Below are 23,615 nucleotides of genomic sequence, written 5' to 3'. Positions count from 1 at the left end.
TTCTCTAGCACCAATCAGCGAAGACTAGCGTGCCAGCCTGGCCAATCATATGAGCGGAAACCCTCACCAGCCCTGAAAGCGATAGAAAAGGCGGAGGGATGCATCCGGAAGTGGGGATACTATGCTAAGTGACGCGCGGCGTTGCGGAAGTTGTCCAGGTCCCAGGCGAAATAGACAGTGGAGGCGGGACTGAAGGGGGCGGGGCCTGAGGCTCCCCTCCCACGATCTCGGGTCTCCCCGCGGTCACTTGACCCCGGAAGTGGGGTGTCCGGCTCCGGTGCCAGGGCGGCGGGGGACTGCGGCGTTAGCCTCAGGTACCTGTTCTCGGGGGAGGCGCCGCAACCTCACTGTTTCCTCTTTTCACCGCGTACTGAGTCAAAGAGCAAGTCGGGAGCTGGGCGCCACTATGGTCGTGTCGTTTTAGGTGCTGCGCACCAGCTGTTGCTATAACCCCACTTCTCTTCTTCCCAGTTCTTTGTGGGAGGCGCGGGATTTTTGCTGAATGAAATCTGGGATTCGTTTTATTTATTTATTTATAAATAATTTTTCTTGACACCCGTCCTCCTGGAGACGGGAATCAGGGTCGTCAGTGATCTTCCTCGTGTTCTTCAGGCTCTTGGTGCTCGGTGGCAGAGGGTTGATTTACCCGCCAAGCCGCGTCACTTTATTGCTTCAGTTTCGCACCTTGAAGAAGAGAGGTTGATCCGATTACTTCGTAGGCCTTTTTCAGTCCTGCCAGTCTGGCCACTCTGAGGAGGTTCAGGTCCTCTCACTGACTCCGTGCTAGCAGCAAATAGAAGCATATGGGGATGGGAGGGAAGGGACCGCTGGGCAGGACCAGAGCAAACAAGCTTAAATCGCTCTTAGGTTCCGAGAAAGTGCCCCTGTCTCTGCCGGAGACTTAAACTTTCCCGATATGAAAAACGAGGGGGTTAGAGCGAACAATTTGCCGAGTTACAATTTTGTTAAGAGTCTCAGCAGACTCTATTGGCCATATGATTAACGGGCTCTTTTTACCTCCCAGGAGTGTTTACCACGTTTGCTTCTCCACAGGACTCCGAAGGGAGATGTGGAGGTCTGGGAGATAGCCTATTACAAGATTTGGGGGGAATTCTCACAACTGTCTTTGCTCATCTTGTGGCTTGAAGCTGGTGACTGTTGCTTCTTGAGGCTTTACCGCGATTTGGTACCTGTCTAGCCAGTGATATTCCAGAATGAGGGCACATAGTTACCTTTAAATGGTGATTTGAAAATTGGAAAACAATTTGATAGGGCTTATAATTTTGTGGAAACTGAGGCTGTACTCACAGCCACAATTATCATTCAAATTCAGGTAGCTAGCTGGAGTCTCCAATGTTGTGATCTGATGTAAAGTCATTAAATGATAGTTAACCACCCTCAGTGTTTATTTAGCACTTAATATGTTTGTTTCATTTTGCTGTCACTAAGAAATGTTTAAAGGATTTCATTAAAGAGATGTGGGGTACGTGCCGGTATATAAAACAAGTGATTGTACTGGTACAATTTGGTACAATCTTTATTTCTGCATAAAGCCTTAGGGTCTTTTACACTTTAGCCATTGCTTTGGAAAGACAGTTGATATGCTTTTTTTTTTTTTTAACTGTAGAATACACGTGACTTTTTAAAAAGAATTATTTAATTTTATTTATTGTTGTTATTATTTTTAATTTTCTATAGGACACGTGTGTTCACCGGAGAGAGGCAGAGGGTAAGAAAGTGAGAAAGCAAGTTGCCAGGTCTGGGACTCAAACCGAGGCTGATTATGTGAGAGTCCAGTGCCTTAACCACCATACCACCTGCTGGAATGTCTTTAATGTAATAACAATTTTTTTTTTTGAAAAAAGCAGCCCTTAACGTACCAGATGCTAATTCCCTTTTATTACAGTTAAAACTTGCTTTTAAGCAAAGGCATATTTAAAAAAAAAAAAGATAGATGAGGAAATAGAAGTTTTTTTGGATAGCTTTTAAATCCCTTATTGTTTATTATGTATATATAATGTGCTGAGAAAATTATAGCTGTAGGGACCAGTGGATGGCATGGTGGTTAAGGCGCTGGATGCTCACACATGACTGACCACGGTTCAAATTCTGGACCTGGTGGCTTGCTTTCTCACCTTCTCTCTCTCTCTCTTTGTTTGTGTCTCTCTGGTCAAAATAAAAATGAATGAATGAATAAAGTTAAATAAATAATTTAAAAAAACGAAAATTATAACTATGTATTGAGTTGTTGGAGAAGTCATGATGCATTTTTGCATAAAAAAACACGTCATGACTTTTCCAACAATCAGCTATGTTATACATATAGCTGATATGTATCATTTCAACAGGCCCCATGTGGGCCTCTCATTCACTTAGAAGTAGAACTTTAACAGTTAGTTTGCATTTATTCTAATTTGACCAGAGAGGGACAAAGTGAGAGTAAGAGAGAGAGAGAGAGAGAGAGAGAGCACGAGCTGCCAGGTCTAGGACTCAAACCAGGTTCAGCCATGTGGGAATCCAGCACCTTTAACCACCATGCCACCTGCCGGCCCCGCATTTCCTCTTTTAGGTCCTCCTTCCTACCAGCCAGAAGTAAAAGCTATCTTAAAATTTGCATTAAACTACCTAAGTTTTTCTATTTAGCTTTATCATACATGGAGACATTTCTAAATGACATGTTGTTTAGTTTTGCCAATATTTGACCTTTGTATAAAAGGAATCTTACATATCTTTTGACTTGTTTTGCTTGTTTTTGAGATAAGTTTGTGTTGAGTAATGGAGGTGGAGTTCATTCTTGCACTTGGGTATTTCACTCTATTATTGACTGACATTTTAGTTGTTTGCAGTTCTTTTCTATTGCATGCAGTACTGCTGTGAATATTTTTGTACCTGTTTCCAGGTGCACTTGTGGAAATGTATATATCAGTAGGATTACTGGAACATAGGGTGTGGATCTTCAGCTTTACTAATAAAATCAATTAATTTCCTCTAATGTTGGCTCCAGTTTATCTTTTTCTTAGGAGTATAGGAAAGTTTCATTTGATCCACATTTTTGGCAACTTAACAGTCCTCCTCTCTCTGTCAATATGGTGGATATGAAATAGTTTCATGTTGTGGTCTTTAGTTTTCATTTGCTCATTACTTATAAGGTTAAGCATCTTTTCAAATATTTATTGTCCACTTGTGTTTACTTTTTTTATGCTTATTTTTCTTTTACTGATATTTGAGAGCTTTTTATATTAGTGTAGATAATAATAATAATACAAAGTTTTCTCAGTTTTTTTTTTTTGAGAGGTTTTCACTATAGGGTGCGTGCCCTTGCCAGACAGACAGAGAGAGACAGAAAGTGAGAAATCACCCCCCAGGGGGATGTTCACGCTGCAATCCCTTCTCCTCCATTCTCCTCTCGGGATCTTGGGCACGCACGCACACGCGCCCGTCGTGAGTTTTAAGTCACCGGGTCCGGGATGCGAACCGCGGTCGACAACATGGGAGTCCAGCGACATAGCAATTACAGTAACTACTGGTTCCCAGTTTTCTCAGTTTTTGATCCATCTTTCCATTTCCTTCCTCTCTTTCTTTTTTTTTTTTTAAAAAAAAAATTAGAAAGAGCTCTTTTAATATAGTTAAAAGGATATTGGGGCAAGATTTATTTTAATTTTATTATTATCATTATTATTATTTGCTATAGGGCACATGTGCTCATCAGAGAGAGACAGAGAGGGAAAATGAGAAAGCAAGCTGTCAAAAAAGGGAGTCTAGCACCTTAACAACAACTGCTGGCCCCTATAGTTAAAAGGTTTTTTAAAGTTTCAGATAGTGGATAAAGTAAAAAAAACTAACAAACAAAAAGTACTCACTGAAGAGTGTTTTGTTGAATATTAAGCTCTTAAAGTTGTTCTATATTCTTATTGAGTTTTCAATAATAGTTTTGCCTCTCATATTTAATATTCCATTATTATTATTATTTATTAATTTTTGCCATAAGGCACATGTACTTGCCAGAGAAAGATGGAAAGTGAAAAATTACCCATCACCTCTCAGGGATGATGGTCGTGCCTCAATACCTTCTCCTCAGGATTTTGGGCATGCATGCACACATGTTAATATGTTTTCCAATCTGCTGGTTCTGGGACTTGAACCATAGAGTAGGCCATGTGGATCTAGCTCCTTACTATCATGCCACATGCTGGCCCTAGAATTGAGTTTTTAATGTATTTTGTCAGAATGGTATCCAATTTCTGTGTTTTGTTTTCATTGCACTTGTCCTAGGATCATTTGTTGACTACTTAAGACTTTTTTGCAACTGATCCTCAGTGTCACCTTATGTTTTCAAATGTGTGTGGAGCCTATTGCTGGTTACTTGATTCTGCTCTCTTAATCTTGTTTTCAATCCCTGCAACACTACTGATTTTCTTCAGTAGTGTAGCCTTACAACTGCTTTTTATGTCTAGGCCTATGTTCTTCAGGAATGTCTTGGTTATTCTTTTCCTTTTGCCATTCTGAATTTAGCTTGTCACGTTCCATGAAAAACTGTGTTGAGTGTTTGATTAAAATCCCACTGAGTCCTCGGATCCATTTTTGGAGAGATAACATAATGGCAACTCATAATCCTTGAGCTAGTTGGTCCTCTTAAAATCTTTCCAAAGGAAAATTTCACAATTTTTTAAAATTTACTTTTAGATTAATTCATTCCTAGGTACCTTGTTTTTGTTGCTATTATACATGGTATCTTTTTTGAAATTAAAGATTTTAATTTATTGTGGCTGCTATGTAAAAAGTTCATCCTGGTACCAGCAGATGGCATAATGATTACATCGCTGGACTCCCACATGGCTGACCAAGGTTTGAGTCCTGGGGATGGCAGCTTGAAACTCATGCCAGGCATGTGTGCATGCATACCCCAAATCACGAGAATGGAGGGTAATGGATTGTGGTGTGGCCATCCCCTCGGGGGGGTGATTTCTTGCTTTCTATCTCTCCACTGAGCATATGCACCCTATTGCAAGTCTCACAAAAAAAAAGTCCATCCTGTTAAACTCTTAATTCTTAATAATTGTCTATAAGATTATTTGGAGTTTTCTATTTAGATGTGAATAAAGTTTTGTTTCTTAAAAGCTCTTACATGATTAGTTGCCTTTAGCCCAGTTAGAGACTCTAGTACCTTTCTGAATAGAAATGTTGTTTCAGTGGGTTCGGCTGCACAAGTAAAAGTATCTTAAATACACAAAGACATTCTCAAATGTCAAAGAAGTACAGAGGTATGCAGCTCAGTACTTATGTGGTAGTGCCTCTGAGGTATCAGAGATAGGTTCTGGGCTAGCTGAGTAGTGCAGTGGTAATGTGCTGCTCAAGAGAAGCCGTATTCTACATGGCAGCTGTGGTTCAAATCTCTGACCTGGTGAGCCTGAAACATATTAAGCATGTGTGAGTGCCCAAGATCCAACAAGCTAGAATACTGGAGAAAGAGAACTGTGGTGTGACCAGATACTGTGGAGACTGCTTCTTTTTCTCTCATCTTTCATGTGCATATGTGACTGCACTGTTATTAAAAATTTTTTTAAAAAGAGAGAGCTCCAGGTCCCATCTATTCTTTCTATTCTTCTCTGTTTACGTCTATATTTATAGTCTCTTCATAAGCCAGGGTAAGTACTGGAGCCTCAGATATCAAGTCCCCATTCCTGGAAGCAGAGAAGTGGGCAAGCTATGCCTACATGGTATTCAGCTTTCTTTAAGGCTTCTTCCTGGAAATCCTTCTCTACTTGGAGTTCAGTTCATTCAATTAAGGAATTTTTCTTCTATTTCTAGTTTGATAGGATTTTCATTGGATTATTATTAATTTTATCTAATGCACTTTTTTGGCCTTGATTGAAATGAATATATTTTCCATTGTTAAATTAAACTCTCATTCGTGGAGGAAACACAACTCAATTATGAGATACTATCTTTTATTGTATGTTCCTGGATTTGATTTGCTATTGTTAAGGATTTTTGCATTGATGTTCATGAGTGAGATTGGCTGGTAATTTTCATTTCTCTATAGTTCTTACCAGATATTGGTATTGGGGTTTACTAATCTTAAGAAATAAGTGTGGGGACCAGCAGTTAGCGGAATGGCTATGTCGCTGGACTCCCATGTAGTCTACTGTGGTTCAAGTCCTAGACCTGGCAGCTTAAACTCAAACTGGGTGTGTGTGTGTGCATGCCCAAGATCCTGAGAGGAGAAAGGAGAAGGGATTGTGGTGTGCCCATCCCTCCTGGGAGGTGTTTCTCCACATTTCCTGTCTTTCTCCAGTGAGTCCATGCAACAATCCAAAAAAAGAAAAAATCAAATTGATTATCTCACACACATCCCTGCCCCCATCCAGTCCTCTCCTCCAGCATCTAAGTAAGACATTCTAGGTTCTGGTCTTGATTTATCTTCACTCTTTTTAATTTGCTGCAGGGTGTATATCTTCACCAGAGAGAAATAGAGAGAGGGCAAGATAGAGGGAAAGTAAGATAGTATCCTCTCTCTCCACCAGGGGAGATGGCTATACTGCATTCTGTCCTCCTCTTCTGATTTTGGGCATACATGTACATGTACCTGATGTGTTTTCCAGGCTGCCAGCTTTGGGACTCAAACCACATAGTCGGCCACATGGGATCCAGTCACTTTAACCACCACTCTGCTGGCTGGCCTCTTTACTCTTAGTGCTTCCATAGCTCAGATTGTAAAATATCTATGGGTGAGTTGGAGAATTAGGAGCAGTTTGCAGTTCTTGAAAGTAGATTTTTTTTTTTTAAGTTTTTACCATAGGGTGCATGTGCTTGCTGAAGAGAGAGACACAGAGACACAGAGAGAGGGAAAGTGAGAAATCACCCCACGGGGGGTGAGGGTGGGGGGTGCTAGTCACACTGCAATCCTTTCTCCTCTTCTCCTCTCAGGATCCTAGGTATGCATGTGCATGCACCCAGTGTGATTTTTCAAGCTGCCTGCTGGGCCCAGGAATCAAACTGTGGTCTACCACATTGGAGTCCAGTGCCTTAACTATCATGCCACCTGAAATACATCTTCTTTTGCTTTTACTCACAGACTTTTAAAGTCTTGGACCTTGTTTTATAAAATCTTCTTTGGATAGTTACAAACCATTGCCTTTCTCATTTCTCATTGTTGCCTGCCCAGACCAAAATCTATAGTCTCTGAGTGAAGGTGGAAAAAGATCTTATGGGGGTGGTTATGAAGGGAGGAAATGTAGTTTTGCCAGGCATTGGAAACTTTCCATGCAATGGAATGTCTGGCAGTCTATTTTTCTGATAACAGCAACTCTTGTGTATTATAATTAAGCTTAGGCAGTGGGGATGGATGAAATGCTTTCTCCATGTCCTTTGCAGTTCATTCTTAGTCTGCTTGTTCACTCTGATCATCACTTATTCATTCCTTAGGTAAGATATCCATGTACCATACGGGTACAGAAATGTACTCTTGATCAGTTGTACTTCTTGCCCAGTCCCCTTTCTTGTCCATAGAAATTAGAGTTAAATTTAGGCATACTCTCTTAACTATTTATTGATTGAGAGAGAGATTTTTATTGTAGGACATGTGCACTCACTAGAGAGACAGAGAGACAGAAAGTGAGAGATCACCACTGAGGGGTGATGGCCACACCACAATCCTTTCTCCTCCATTCTCCTCTTGGGATTTTGGTGTACATGCACATGTGCTCAGCGTGAGTTTTAAGCTGTTGGGTCTGGGACTTGAATTGTGGTCGGCTATTTGGGAGTCCAGCCATGTAGCCATTATGACAGTTTGATCCCAAAACTGTATTCCTTAACAAGAGTTCCTTTGAAACAAACAGAACCAAATTACATGAGTCAAGATTCAGACAGTATAGGGAGTTTTATAGTATTTGAGTCTAGTTGGTCATGATCCTTGTTCAGGTTGCGAAGATGATTAAGAATCGTAGCTCTCTGTAAAAGGGCCTGATTTAAAAAGGCATCCATCTTTGTTGTAACCTAGTAACAGAAGCCATAAAAACCTGGAGACCTACTAGAAATAAAGATTAAAAGGCCTTGGAAAACCTAAGCCTTTCATCCAATATTAGGATGCCTGCAAATAAAGTGTTAGTTGTTCCTATAAACACTTCACTTGTTCCTTTCTTTTGACTTAGGTATAACATTTAGTTTCATTCAATATCCAACAAAAGCCCCAAATGAGCAAAACGATCTAGGGCCAGCACATGGTGTAGTGATTAAGGTGCTGGACTCACACATGGTTGACTGCAGTTTGAGTCCCAGACGTGGCAGCTTGAAACTCACACCAGGTGTGTGTGCCTGTGTGCCCAAAATCCCGAGAAGAGAGCGGAGAAGGGATTGTGGCATGGACAAACTCCATGGGGGGGTGGTTTCTCACTTTCTCTCTGTCTGTCTCTGTGTCTCTGGTGAGTATACACACCATATAGCAAAAATCTCTCTTAATAAAGAGATCTAAAGCTACTTTATGTTTCATTAAGTGTTTTTGTTAAAACTTGTTTGTTATTCATCTTTTGGAGAGTGGCTTCTACCCTTCCAAAACCCTGGGAGGCATGGCTACAAATTCTGAAAATTTCTCAAATTTATAGATAAGTTTTAAATTGTGTACAACTGGCTCCACACAACTACCAAGAGTGAGCCTCTAGGAAACCTACTGAAATCTTTTCTCAGTTGAAACTAGCTTATCTTTTGAAGAATATAAAGAATAGCATTTTACTCTTCCTTTGAGGTTTCAGGGTGACTCTCATGTGAAACACAGAAGGGCATTGACATCAGTGGAGTTGTTTCCTGATCTTTTTCTGCATTAGCCCACCACAAACCCTACAATTATTCTGGTTTTTTGTGCTAGGACATAAGCTTGAACTAAAGCCATACACTGATTGTGGCCCCTGGATTTTCCTGTAAGGAAGAGGAAAGCATTAGGGCAATAGGAAGTGAGAAAAACAAAACATAAAAGCAAAAAAACACAACATTTTCATGATGACAGAGAAGTCTTGATTCATGATTAACCATTTAGCCAACCATCTTTTTCTTAACATAAGGAAAAAAAGGAAAGAAACTAAGATGATAGAATGCAAAATACCATGTGCATTTACAAAAGTAGAATCTAGCATCCAACATAATAATAGCTACTTCTGGTTTTTGTCTGACCCAGCCCAACAACTGTATCCAATCTAGTTAATTATTGGATCCAATCTGATCTTGGACCTGGTCCAGTTTCTGTTGCAACTCCAAACCCAATTCAGACCAAAATGTGCTCAAATACAAGTCAGCGGAACTCAAATCTGAGAGATAACCTACCCACAATCCCCAGTTGCCATGAGAATGCATAGACACAAAGGGTCCAACAGGTGTCTCGTTTGGCACTTGATGTTCTTGGGGGGATGACTGGAAGCTCTACTTCACATCCTGTTTCTGATAGTTAAAAGACTCCAGAGAGGGACCAGTAGTTAGCATAATAGCGATGTCACTGGACTCCCATGTAGTTGACCACGGTTTGCGTCCTGGACCCGGTGGCTTAAAACTCACGCCGGGCGCGTGTGCATGCGTGCCCAAGATCCCGAGTGGAGAATGGAGGAGAAGGGATTGTGGCGTGGCCATCCCCCCTGGGGGGTGATTTCTCGCTTTCTGCCTCTATGTCTCTCTCTGTCTGTCTGGTGAGCGCAACCCTATAGCAACCCCCCCTCCAAAACAACAACAACAACAACAACAACAACAACAAAAAAAAAACAACCTCCAGACAATTGAATTTAGCAGAGTTTAATTCAAAAAAAAAAAAAAGATTCAAATCATGCAGACCCCAGAATGGCTTCTGAGAAACTCCCCAGCTAGAAATACTTCTTGTCTGGACTAGACCATTATTAGCAACTTGGTAACCACTTGTATGGCTGGTGCTGATTGTTTATAGATTTAAGCCTTGCTTTGTTGCCCACTGACATTGTGGGAGGCAGAGCATAGATTGGAGAAAGGCTGACAAGTCAGGTCTGGTTTTGTTTCTCTAGGGCTAGGACAGTGCCTGGCCAATATTCAGCATTCAAAAAATATTGGTAGAATGAATTAAAAAGTGAACAAACAAACTGGCTGAATGTTAGGAGTTTGTTCTTATATAAGAAGTGAAGACTTTTGATGATATAGTTAGGTTGTATTGAAAGTCAAATGATTGCCACTTTTAGTGGGCATTTTAAGAGTAAGTCATTTGGGAAATGGAATGTGATGGTTCCTGTTAAGTGTTACAAGTTTTAAAGTTAGCAAATAGAGTAATTAAAATACCCACACTGAATAATTTTTTTTTCTTTATTTATCCTAGGCTTCCCTGTGATGTAGAAAATTGTAAGAAGTGGGACCTCAAATCAGATGATTTCATTCTCCCTTAGGACATTATTTTAAATGTGTTTATCTCACCTAAGATAATTTACTTGCTGTGGAGAGGTGCTTTTTTTCTTTTTTTGGAGAGGTTTTTGCCATAGGGTGCGTGTGCTTGCCAGACAGAGAGACAGAAAGCGAGAAATCACCCCCCAGGGGGGATGGCCATGCAGCAATCCCTTCTCCATTCTCCTCTCGGGATCCTGGGCACGTACGCACACGTGCCTGGCTTGAGTTTTAAGCCACCGGGTCCGGAACATGAACAGTGGTCGACTACATGGGAGTTCAGCAACATAGCCATTATGCTAATTGCTGGTCCCGAGAGGTACTTATGTTAAGAGTTGTTTGGAGTCTTTTCCAGGATGTTTTTCATTTCAGAGTTACAACATTCAATTAAGTATGTAGAAATTTAAGTATAGTACTTGTAGGTATCATCAGTATATTTATGTTAAAAACAGTTTGTGTCTTGTTACAGAGATTTATGTTTGAAACCTTTCTAAAACATAAAAATGTATCATTAATTTAGAAGAGTCAGGATGACACTAAACTCTGTAAATTACAGTCTTGGTCAGTGATTGAGACCCAAATGATAAATTGTTAAGTACGGTTTTTTTTTTTTTTTTTTTTTCCTTTGCTGTGGGGCTGTGCGCTCACTGGAGAGACAGACAAAGCAAGGAATCAGCCTGCAGTGGGGATGGCCACACTGCAGTCCCTTCCCCTCTATTCTCTTCTTGGGATTTTGGGCACATGCGCATGCCCAGAATGTGTTTCCAGCCACTGGGTCCCGGACTCGAACCGCAGTTGACCATGTGGGAGTCCAGTGCCTTAAACACTATGCCACCTGCTGGCCTCAAGTGCAGTTTCTTAATAAGTTCTCAGAAGGCAGCAGCTTTATCTTAGACATTTCTATATCTCTCCACATTATTTAGCATTCTTCTTTAGGAAAAACAAAACAATGATTTTCATATGTGTGTTAAAGAGCATTAAAAAGAAGTGTATTTTGTTTGTTTGTTTTAATAAATAAAACACCTAGAAACTAAGATGTCTTCTGACTACAATGATTTATATGCTAGGTGATCACACCCATCCTCAGAGGAATAGGTTGAGTGAGTTCAACACATCTTTATTGCTCCCTGCCTTTCTTCATACAGAACAAAAAGGCCATGTTCTGGAAGTCTTCAGGTGAAGCTGGACACTCAGGCTTAGAGGAATTTCTTTGCCTAAAGGGTGCTGCTAAGTGATTCATGTTGAAAAGGAGTCCCTTTCCTTTTGTGCTTTGACTTTCAACCAGGGACAGTCTTGTCCTCTAGAAGATATTAAATAATGTCTGAAGATAGTTTTGGTGTTACAAATGGGAGAGAGAACAGAATTTCTAGGTAGACGCCAGGGTTGCTGCTAAATATCATAGCTAGTCCTCCACAACAATGGCTCTAAATGTCCAGTGAAAAGACTGAGAAAGCTTGGTCCAATGTAATGGGAAATCCTCCTCCCCCCAAATTAGTAACAGGGGAGATTGATACTGCATTCTGTTTTTCATATTATAAATGAGGGGCAGTAGAGGAAAACAAGCAGTCATTTCTTATCACTACTAGGCTACCATTCTTGATTCTGAAAATAATTATGTAATTAGAGAGCAAACAAGAATTTTCAAATCTATCAACAACTAAACTAAAACAAAAACTTCCCTGGTCATTCTCTAGTAGCTCTTTGGGGGGGGGGTTCCTATTTATTTATAAAGTAATGCAGGAGAGTAAAATCATTTGATGTCTGCTTTACTTCGGAGAAGCCATCTGTATTTAGAAGTGTAAATAGGATTTGAGAAGAAGTGCTATGTTCCAAAATTTTCTTGGGCTGACTTGGGACCTTTAAGGATGACTTCATCATGTGTCTATAAGAAAGCATTTCTATTGGAGAACAGTATTCCAGAAAATTAGTATTTCTAGATTATGTAATTCTGGATTGCCAGATTTACTTTATAGTGACAGCAGTGATTCCACACAGTGCCTGGTAGTAGCTAACTTACATACTAATGATGATTGCAATTAAAAGTGGAGCTTGTAGGCTGCTGTCCATGGCAGATAAAACCATCTGTTAAAAGTCAGACAGTTGCAGCAATAAAGTAAAATTTCTTTTAACCCAGGATTTCCTGTGTTATGTGTAAGGATTCACAATTCAAAATCCATGCAGGCTATTCTGAAAAATTCTTCTGCATTTACTTTATTGTAAAATAAAACAAGAAAAGAATTAAAACTAGGATCAAGGGAAAAAAAACTGCAAGATCAAGAAAAAAGTTTCCAGTGTGGACGCTGTTGAAATCTACACTGTGACATTCTCTGGATACCTTTTCACTCTCAGAATCCTCCCTTGCCTGATAGTCCATACTCTGTAGTTCACTGTCTTCTAGTTTTCTAAGTATTTTAAAGGTTTTGTTTTGGCTAAAGAGAATAACATGTTTAAACTCAGTTTGCTAAACACATCTATAAATCATATTAAGGAACTAAGTTTTATTAAATCAGATAACTACAGTTTTTAATGGCTATTATGTGTGTTTTACAACACAAAACTGTGTTATATGACATCACTTTCCATTTGGTGACAAGTGAAAAGGTTAAGAGTGTTAAATCAGAGGATAAGCTCTCTTAAAAGTGAATTTGCCATCACCAGTTGGCAGACTCTATGTATTATAAAAGCTGCACCAGTGTGTTCTAAGGTTATCTCTGAGCTACTCCAGACCAGAGGAAGTGGAGTAAAACTATGAGTTCAGGGAGAAAAAGAACAATGTGAATTTTCCTACTGTTGGAAAATAACTTGTTTCTGTATTTTTAAATGATCGAAGGTAGATGTGGAAATGTTATGATTTTAAATTTCATTGAATAAACTTAAAAGAATGATATAGCAGTTTTATTAAGGACTAGAAACTATATCCTTTTAAATTTATCTGGAAAATTTTAGATGTGAACTTAAAGAGGGTAAGGGGGTACACAGTTTTCCCAAAATATTTGAAGGGAGTATGTGAGAGCCCAGATATGATCAATGGCTCTTTAAGATGTATTTTATCTTTGTAAAACTTTGCTATCAGGTATGTGCATTTGCTGGAGAGACAGAGAGAGAGAGAGACACACACACAGAGGGAGAGGGAGAAAACCCTCTGGGAGGGGAGATGGCCACATTGAGATTCCTTCTTTTCCGTTCTCCTCTCCAGCTTTTTGGGCACATACATTATGTATGCCTGGCATGTTTTTCAGGCTGCCTGGTCTGGGTCTCAAACTGTGCAGTTGGCCATGTGAGTTCTAGCCATCTTAATTGCCATGCCACACTGGCTGGCCCCTCTCTCATCAGTGGCTTGAAACAACTTTGTCTACAATCCAAAATAAATAATTTCCATTTCATAACCTAACACGTGCATCCAAGAGCAAAAATTCACAAAACATTACTTACCATATGTGATGCTCTCAGATCATATTGTTTTCCTCTTTTCCTGCCTTCCCCCATTTTATTCTATTTTTTTTAAACTTTTTTTACATCCAGTAAATTGAACTTACTCTCACTAAAACATTGAAAAACAGCTAGAACCAAGCTTCCAGTTTTTTGCTTCATGTCACTATTTTTTTTTTTTTTTGAGAGGTTTTTGCTATAGGGCGCGTGCGCTCGCCAGACAGACAGAGAGAGACAGAGAGACAGAAAGCGAGAAATCACCCCCCCAGAGGGGATGGTCATGCCGCAATCCCTTCTCCTCCATTCTCCTCTCGGGATCTTGGGCACACAAGCACATGCGCCCAGCGTGAGTTTTAAGCCACCGGGTCCGGGACGCGAACCGCGGTCGACTATGTGGAACTCCAGCGACATAGCCATTACGCTAACTGCTGGTTCCCTCATGTCACTATTTTTTTTGTCTGAGCATAAATCAGAGAGGTTGAAATAAAATTTATGTTAATGACTTAATGTAATTGGTCTCCAACCTGTGGTTTACATGTCTTTCTTTGCTTTTCCTCTCAGACATCTATACCTTTTCCTTATTACATCAGTATTAAAAATAAAACAGGGGACCAGCAGATGGCGTAATGCTCTATTGTTGGACTCCCACATAGTTGACTGTGGTTCGAGTCCCAGACCCAGCAACTTAAAACTCATGCCAGGAGTTGGGACCAGCAGTTGGCATAATAGCTATGTTGGTGGACTCCCATGTAAGTCTACCATGGTTCAAATCCTGAACCTGGTTGCTTAAACTCATGCCGGGCATGTGTGTGTGCCCAAGATCCCTAGAGGATAATGGAAGGATTGCAGCGTGGCCATGCCCTGCTGGGGGGTGATTTCTCACTTTCTGTCTGTCTGTCTCAGTCATTTGGGCAAGTCCATGTTCCCTATAGCAAAAACCTCTTAAAAACAAAACAAAACAAACAAACAAACAAAAAAATGAACCTTGCACCTGGTGCATGTGCGTGAGTGCCGAAGATCCTGGGAGGAGAATAGAGGAAAGGGGATTGTGGCATGGCCATCCCCTCTGGGGGGTGATTTATCATTTTTTCTCTCTCTCTCTCTTTCTCCACCAAGTGCACATACCCCATAGCAAAAACCTCTCTCTTAAAAAAAAAACCACTTAGGTGGGATAGAAAAACTGGGAGTAGTCTGATGTTAAAGGATAAATTTTTGGATAATATCATGTCTCATGTAAGTATAAAATCTGTCAGTGACTTTATTGAATTTGTTAATTAAGGAACTAGTAAGATATTACAGCTGGTTCGGCAGAGAACTCAAAGCATCATCACATGTATACAGTCAATTAAGTTTAGAAATGAATTTAGAAATGAACCCAAAATTGGTCAGAATCCTTAGAACAATGATGAATTCATTAGTTCATTCTGTCAGAAACATTTTGGTGGACAGGAATTCTTTGTGTGACTTTCAGTTTTGTACAAGTGAGCTCCCATCTCTATAGAGCTGTCTAGTCAAAATAAACAAAAGTAATAATAACTTGGATGGGTATGCTAGCCAGAATGTCCACTTAATTCTAAGGTCTTTGATAATTTAGGCTGCTAAACTGTGCTTGTCCTCATTCTAAAACTTTGTCACCTAAAGGCCAAGTCCAGTTTGTAAAGGATTTATTCAGTCTGTATAGTATTTTATTTTCATTTCCAGTGGGAGCGTGTGCTTGCAAGGGGAGGATGGGTAGAAACACCTCCCAATGGAGCATAGTCATGCTACACACTCTTTTCTATCTTGTCATGATTTTGGAAATGCATGCACCACGCGCGGCATGTTTTTCAAGCTGCTGAGGCTGGGATTAGAATCGTGGTCAGCCGTGTGGGATCTAGCTTCCTATGCACAGCACTTAACTGCTGCACTATAGTGCTGGCATTGTATTTTTAAAAACTTTGATTTTGTTGCTGTTTTCTATAAACTAGATTTTTACCTAATAGCTAGATTTCTAGTTTGTCTTAAAAACTCAGATTGCTATGAGATTCATTGATTCATTTTTTTTCCTTTAAAAAAAATTGGTTCTTTCCTGATTTCCTTTTCTTATGTTTAATACCACATTCTTTGGTCCTCAGGCCTAAAACTTCAGTCATCTTTTATAAATTATTTTCCATCTGTATTTTGCAGAGGTGAGAGTCGCTAGGTCCTATAGTCCATATCATTTCATCATATTATTCCCTTTATTCATTCAAACTTTTACCATTTTTTTTTAAGAGACATTTTTACTATAGGGAGCATGTGCTTGCTGGAGAGACAGAAAGCAAGAAATTACCCCTGGGTCGGGTATAGTCATGCTGCAATCCTTTCTCCTCCATTCTTCTCTTGGCATTTTGGCATTTTGGCCACTTATACACACATGCCCGGTGTGTTTTAAGCTGCTGGGTCTGGGACTTGCATTGTCCTCGACCATGTGGGAGTCCAGCAGTGTAACCATTATGCCATTTGTTGATCTCCAAACTTCTCCCATCTTAATCCAGTCTCTTTCCACCACTGCTTTCTTTCTTTTTTATTTTGGAAAATAATCATTTATTTATTCATTCATTCGTTTATTTTTAAATTTGACCAGAGAGAGACATACAGAGAGAGATGGAACGTGGGAAAGCAAGCCACCAGGTTTGGGACGTGAACTGTGGCCAGCCATGTGGGAGTGTCCAGTGCCTTAACCACCATGTCACCTGCCAGCCCACACCACTGCTTTCTAGTTGCTTAACTCCATGGTCCTCTCAGTTGATCTCTTCCACACCCATTATTTTAAGTTTGATCTTTTGTAAACACTGCTTTGCTCAAGGCTGTAGACTATACAACAACATTCAACAAATCCTTGTTGGCCACTCTGGATACTGTGACACTTCCCTGACTTTTCAGCCTCTTCAGATATTTCTAGCTACCTTTTTTTTTTTACAGTCTTGTTTTCTTTGCTTAGCAACATAGTTCCTTGCCTAAAGTGAGGTTAATCCCCTTGCTGTTCTCCAAACTCTCTATGCTCTTTGTTCATATTGGTCCCTCCTTCTCTTCTTCTGTTTATTGCTATACTCTTCGTATCAGTTGAAGTTAAAGACAAGGCAACATATTTCCTGAAGCCTACCAGGGCTTTTCCAGTTCTCATTGATGTTTCTGGAATGTTTTATACCATTTAATACTGTTTTAGGTAATGTATTCTTGTCTCTCAAGATTAAAGCTACTGAAAGTATGGACCACCAGTCTTATAGTATTTTGGTATCTCTTAGGAGAAATTAGTAAACTTGTTATCTAAATTTTCATTGTATTTGCATAATCAGGTATTTCACAGCCCACTCTCTGAAAAGGAGGATGATTAAACATTGTTTAGGATTTTAATTTTTTAGCAGTAGGAAATTTACATATTTATTGGATTTCAGTAGAAATGTGTAGGGAAAATGTGTGTGTGTGTATCTATATATAAATATAGATATATATTTCCTTATAATAGTAAGTGACTGCTGTTTATCATCCACAGAGGAATTTCATTCTACTTGATATACTTATATTAACTAGTAGTCTGTTGAATTTGAAAAGAGAAAATCAAATTGAGAAAACCATGTTTCCTTAATCCTTTAGTCATGGGTAATATTACTTAAAAGAGAAGCCTGGGAGTAATAGGAAAAAGAAATATATTCCTTACTATCCCCTCCCCCTTCAGAGCAATAGAATCTGCTAGGTCCAGCAAGCAATCAGGCAAACCCTTTTATATTCAGTCTGTGTATTACATTAAAAGTGAATACACTGCCCTTTTATTTTCAGTTTTGTGTGAATGCATAGAGCAAAGAAGCATTTTTTTTAATATATACAAAGCCTGTCTGTAATACACACAAAATGGTTTAAGAGATCTGAGACAATTTTCAGAATAAATGTGAACTGAAACTTTTATATGATATTTAAATATCATGCTAATAATGAATTTTTAAAATAGCTTTTCTTGAGGTATTATCAATAAGTGACACACATTGAAACTATGTAATTTGACATATGCTTACACCACTGAAACATTCATTACAATTAAGATAATGAATGGACCTAACCTCAGAAAGTTTCCTGTGCTCCTTTGTTATTCCTCCCTCTTTGTACTCACCCTCCTCAGGCGATTGCTGCTGATCTACTTTCTGTCACTATACATTAGTTTTAATTTTCTAGAAGTTTATGTAAGTGAAATTATACAGTATGAACTCTTATTTTGTCTGGCCTCTGTCACTCAGTTTTTTTTGGGTATTTATGCATATTGTAGCATGTCAGTATTTTGTTTCATTTTATTACTGAATAGTATTGTAGATATACCATAAACTTGTCCATTTATCAGTTTTTGGACATTTTGGTTGTTTCAGTAGACTGGGCATATTTGGGATATTACAAAAAAGGCTGTTATGACATTTGTGTACAAGTGTGGACATACATTTTAATTTTCTTTTTCTTTTTTGTTTTTGGAGAGTTTTTTTTTTTTTTTTCCTATAGGGTGCGTGCGCTCACCAGACAGAGACAGAGAGACAGAAAGTGAGAAATCACCACCCAGGGGGGATGGCCATGCCGCAATCCCTTCTCGTCCATTCTCCTCTCGGGATCCTGGGCACGCACGCACATGTGCCTGGCGTGAATTTAAGCCACTGGATCCAGGACTCGTACCACGGTCGACTACATGGGAGTCCAGTGACATAGTCATTACGTTAACTGTTGGTCCTAACACTTTAATTTTTCTTAGGTAAATACCTAGCAGTAGAAGGACTGAATCAACTTGTAGACACATGTTTATGTTTTAAAGAAATAGCCAAACTGTTGTCCAGAATGCTTGTATACTAGATTATGGTCCCATCACCAGTGTACAACAGTTCTAGTTGCTCTACATCTTTGCCAACATCTGGTATGGCAAGTCATTTTAATTTTAAATATTCTTATAGATACCTATCAGTGTGTCATTGACATTCCAATTTGCAATTCTTTATTGAATAATGATGTTGAGCATCTTTCCATGTGATTCTTTACCATCCATTTATCTTCTTTGATGAAGTGGCTATTCATATAATTAGCCCAGTTTATAGAGCTGTTTTCTCTTTATTGAGTTTTAAGAGCTCTTCATATGTTTTAGTAAACATTTTATATCAAGTATATGATTTGCAGTCATCTTCTTCCAGCCAGTAGACTGGGCATGTAAATGCTTTATGCCCTATCAGAGTTAGAGGCCTTCTGGAGTGGATCCTAGCTTAGCCAGGAAAGAGTATTGTTGCTAGCTAATAATCGATTTTTATGAACAAATTTCAGTATTTTTTCTGTTTACAAATATAAAATTTGCTTACTGCAGATAATTTTTTTTTAAATATTGAAATTTATAAAGAAGGAAGTAAGTCTGGAGTTTGATTGGGAATTGTAGGCAGAAGTTGCCCACCTGTCAAGGCCATGTACATCAGAAGCAAAAGGCTCTGGATTTACCATGTACTAGGTGTAGGGCAGCAGGCTTCCTCCATTTTAATGATCGTGCTCTTAAATACTTAATTTTGCTAATGATCACCATGAGGTTCCAGTTTGTTCTCTCTAAATATAAGTTCATGCAGCATCTATACATCTATTCAGTGGTAGATCATTATCTGGCTTAAATAAACAAATGTTTATAAAATATAAGTATAAAATAAGTGAAAGTCTTGAACATAGATACTATGTACTTAGCAGATATCTTCAGAACATGGAGCTGAGCAAGTTCTAGGAAAGTAGAGATTGACAAAGACGTGGAATTAATTGATTGTTATTTGACTAATACTGAGAAATGCTATGTATTTTTTTTTTTTGGTAGAGGTTTTTGCTATAGGGCATGTGTGCTCGCCAGAAAGACAGAGAGACAGAGAGATAGAAAGCGAGAAATCACCCCCTGGGGGGATGGCCACGCCACAATCCCTTCTCCTCTATTCTCCTCTTGGGATCTTGGTCACGCATGCACATGCGCCCGGCCGGAGTTTAAGCCACTGGGGCCGGCACTCGAACCATGGTTGACTGTGTGGGAGTCCAGCAACATAGCCGTTACACTAACTGCTGGTCCCAGAGAAATGCCATGTTAATGATGTTAAAACATTATGTTATTAATACTTTAAAACAAATTTTATGAGGCACGTGTGCTTACCAAAGAGAGGCGAGAGGTTGTGGTGGTGGGGAGGGGGCAGTGAGAAAGCAAGCCACCAGGTCCTGGACTCAAACTGGGCAACAATGTGGGAATCCAAACACCCTAACCACCATACTACCTGTAAGCCCCCAAGAAATGCTACAATATTTTAAAGTCCAATACTTAAATGCCAAGGGCTCCTTGTCTCTGAGGCTTTGGTGCTGAAAGGACTTGTTTTGAAACTGAGCTTTACTACATATTTACTAGATGCATATACTTGGACCAATATTTAATCTAGTTTTACTACAGTTCTTCACTTACACAACGAGGGTGATTGTGTGTACCTGTTGGGGTTATGGTAAAGATGTGTAAGATATTTTGGTCTAGTGCTAGTGGTGTTGGTTTACTCCCCTTCTCTTTACCAGTTGGTAGTCTCAGGCAGGCATCAAAATCTGGCTGTTGGAGTGGTGACCGCTCATAGGGGAAGATCTTAGAATGATATTTGCCATTCCTCCAGAGTAAATTTTTATACTGCTCTGTGTTTTTGAGTGATATGAAAAGAATATCATGAGATGAAGATAATTTGCAGTTTATTGCCTTAGACATTTCATGCTTGAAGATCTTACTGTAAAGATATATTATTAAGTTGTTTCTGGATACTTACTAGATGAGTCATTAATGTCAGCAGTAGTATAGGTCATACAAGAGAATCCCACGTCTTGTACTGTGAAGTTGGAACCATGATTCCAAACAGGTTGAGATAGATTCTTAGTTGATGGAGTTGAGGTGGTGGTCAGGTTGGTAGAACAATAAGTATAAAGGTAACTGGTACTTCTGTAACAACTTCAGTGTTATTTCCAAGGGATATTACAGTAAACTAATCTTTGTTGCCATTCTTGGTTCTTTTCTTTTGTCCCTGCTCCCTTTATTCCTGACCAGTTCCTTTTATGCCTGGATGTTTCTTGAGTCTTAGAACCTAAATTATCCAATCTCCTCTAATGTGTGTGGGATTTTATGATGTAATGTTTGGAAGAGACAGGCTGTAATGTTTACTCTTTGCTAGGAAGTCATACTATCTAACTGTTGCCCACTGCTTAGTGCTTCCATTTGATATTTATCATGAAAATCTTAAAGGCTTCAGTGATTTAAATTATAAATTATATACAGAATAATTGGATTAAGGTGATACCCTTTTTTTGTACTACACCTGAGTTCCATCTGGTGTTTTAAACACATATCTAAAATTGGGGGGGCTTGAAAATGGCTTATTAGAGCCACTTTTGTGATTTCCATGTTTTTTCCATTTTTGTGGCCAAACATGAAAAAGTATTGGAAATTTGAGCTCTTCTATGAAAGGATTATGATGTATAGCATCCATTTTTTAAAAAGGCTTCTCCCTTGTGTTCGCAAAGCTCTTCCTTATAGCATTTCAGTGGCAGGGGACAGTGAACAGAACAAGTCATGTGGCCACACCATGACTCCAAAGAGGGTAGAAAACTGTCTTATTTTGTCTCCATAAAACAATGCTGGCGAATAGCCCTAATAAAACTGTGGTTCTTATTGTGTTCAACCAAAATAACTCATCTCTCCTCAAGGGCAAAGGCCCATATTGCTCCATTCAGTCATAACATTATGTTCAGAAATCACTCTCTCTAGTGATGTACAGAAGTCTCTTCATCAGGTCCAAATATGACACCTCTTGGTCTGAAGACATCATAAACTAAAAAGACAAGATATTTGTCCCTCCAGCCCCCTTATACTCTGGTAGAATTGGGAAGGATAATTGCCCCAGACGCTCCAATTTAGAAAGAGGGATGAATAGGGGCAGTCACAGAGTCATAGTATTTTTGCATTTTCACTGAGGAAGCATTTTAGGAGACCCCCATCTTGGGTTAGAGAATGTTCCTTAATTACATCTAGATTTTGCTTCCTGGAGAGGATTTTTTTTTTTTTTTTTAATGCTCATTCCTTCTACATTCTTGGTTTTTTTTTTTTTTTTTTTTTCCCCAGTAACTTCCTTGGCTATAACTGAAGTGGGCCTTGGAGAATAGGTCCTCTTTGGGTACTGACCAGTTTTCTCTGGCAGCTTCATGTCTGTAAAAAAAAATTGGCACTTGGGCACATTGGTTCCATGGTGGTTAAGGCAGCTGGATTCCACGTGGCTGACACTACAGTTTGAGTCCCAGATCTAGCAGCTTGAAAAACACACTGGGCGCACATGTGGGCATTCCCAAAATCCTGAATGGAGAAATGGAGGAGAAGGGATTGCAGTATGCCCATCCCTCTGGGTGGGGGAGTGCTTTCTCACTTTCCTTTTCTCTCTCTGGTGAGTGCACACACTCTCTAGTAAAATTAAAAACAAAGAGCATTCTATAGTTGTTTTAAATATTCAGTAGTCTTGGTCCACTTTTAATTTAGACTGGTAGTTATCTTCACAGTATAACTCTCAAAAATGTGTTAGGTTCTTATCTATTTGACTTCCGTCAGCCCTTCATGTGTCAATAGCCAGACCCACAAATTTTGCTAGATTTAATAATTATTATTTCTTGCTATAGGGTACCTACATTTGCCTGAGAGAGAAAGAGAGAGACAGACAGACAGACAGATAAAAAGTGAGAAATCACCTTACAGGATGGATGGCCATGCCTCTCATCCATTTTCCTCCTGAGATTCTGAACATGAACACACACGTGCCTAGTGTGACTCCCAAGCCTCTGGGTCTGGGATTTCAACCATGAAGCCAGCTGTGCAGGACCCAGCACCTCAACCTCCACGGCACCTGCTGGCTCACTAGCTACAGCTTTTGTATTTTCTGTATTTCTTACATTTCCTTTTACCTCTTTGCATGTCCCCTTCCCCTTTATTTATTTGGCTGTGTTTGTATATTTAGCTATAGTAGCCTTCATTTGGAAACCTGCACCCGTGGTCTCTTTTTTCTTTCTTTGTTTGCCAGAGCACACATGCACTCACCAGAGACACAGACAGGGGAAGAAGGAGAAAATACCTCCCTCTGTGGGGCCTGGTCACTCTACAATCCTTTTTTTTTTTTTTTTTTTAATTCATTTCTCCATCCTGTTGGGACATTGGGCACCAACACACATGCTCCTAGCATATCTTACAAGCCTCTGGGGCCAAGAATCAAGCCTTGTGGTTGGCTATGTGGATGGGCAGGGGAACTGGGGCAGCCTTGTGGTCTGATGGTTAAGGGAGCCAGAAGCTCCCTTAGACCACAAGGCTGCCCCAGTTCCCCTGCCCATCCATTTTATCCCAAAAGAAAGAATTGACTGAGTACCACAGTAGTCCATACTGAGGTTTTATAAGAGTTGTATTCTCAATTCAATCCTTATCCGAGATTAAATTTTAATCAGCTGTTGTGCCTTCAAAATCAACTGTTGTTCCTTCAGAGGTCTTCTAAATTTTTAACTGTTTGGGGTTGAGTAGTTGCCTCTCCCATTCGTTTAAGTCTTTCATTTTGAATTTTATTCTTCCATTCCTTTTTTTTTCAAAACCATTCTTTTCTGATCTCATTTCTTCCTTAACTGTGTTTCTCTCTATCTTACTCATTTTTTTTTGTCTGATTCTTTCTCTTTTCACTTTTTCCTTTTTCATTTAATCTTGTCATTCACCAGTCTCATAGAGAAACTATACTCTATAGAGGGTGCCAAACTATTTT

At 39.5% G+C, this 23,615-nt stretch overlaps 1 protein-coding gene across 1 annotated transcript in view; it reads left to right on the top strand.

Moving 5' to 3' along the window:
- Positions 1-134: 134 nt before the first annotated feature.
- UMAD1 (UBAP1-MVB12-associated (UMA) domain containing 1) overlaps positions 135-23,615 on the top strand; it is a 251,832-nt gene continuing 228,351 nt past the window's right edge. The window contains exon 1 of the mRNA XM_014585059.2: positions 135-314. The gene's annotated coding sequence lies outside the window, so the exon portion shown is untranslated. The remainder of the gene's footprint in view (positions 315-23,615) is intronic.

This window comes from Tupaia chinensis, unplaced genomic scaffold, assembly GCF_000334495.1.
Source record: "Tupaia chinensis unplaced genomic scaffold, TupChi_1.0 Scaffold148792_1, whole genome shotgun sequence".
NCBI classification, from domain to species: domain Eukaryota; kingdom Metazoa; phylum Chordata; class Mammalia; order Scandentia; family Tupaiidae; genus Tupaia; species Tupaia belangeri.
This window is presented reverse-complemented; position numbering and strand designations above follow the sequence as displayed.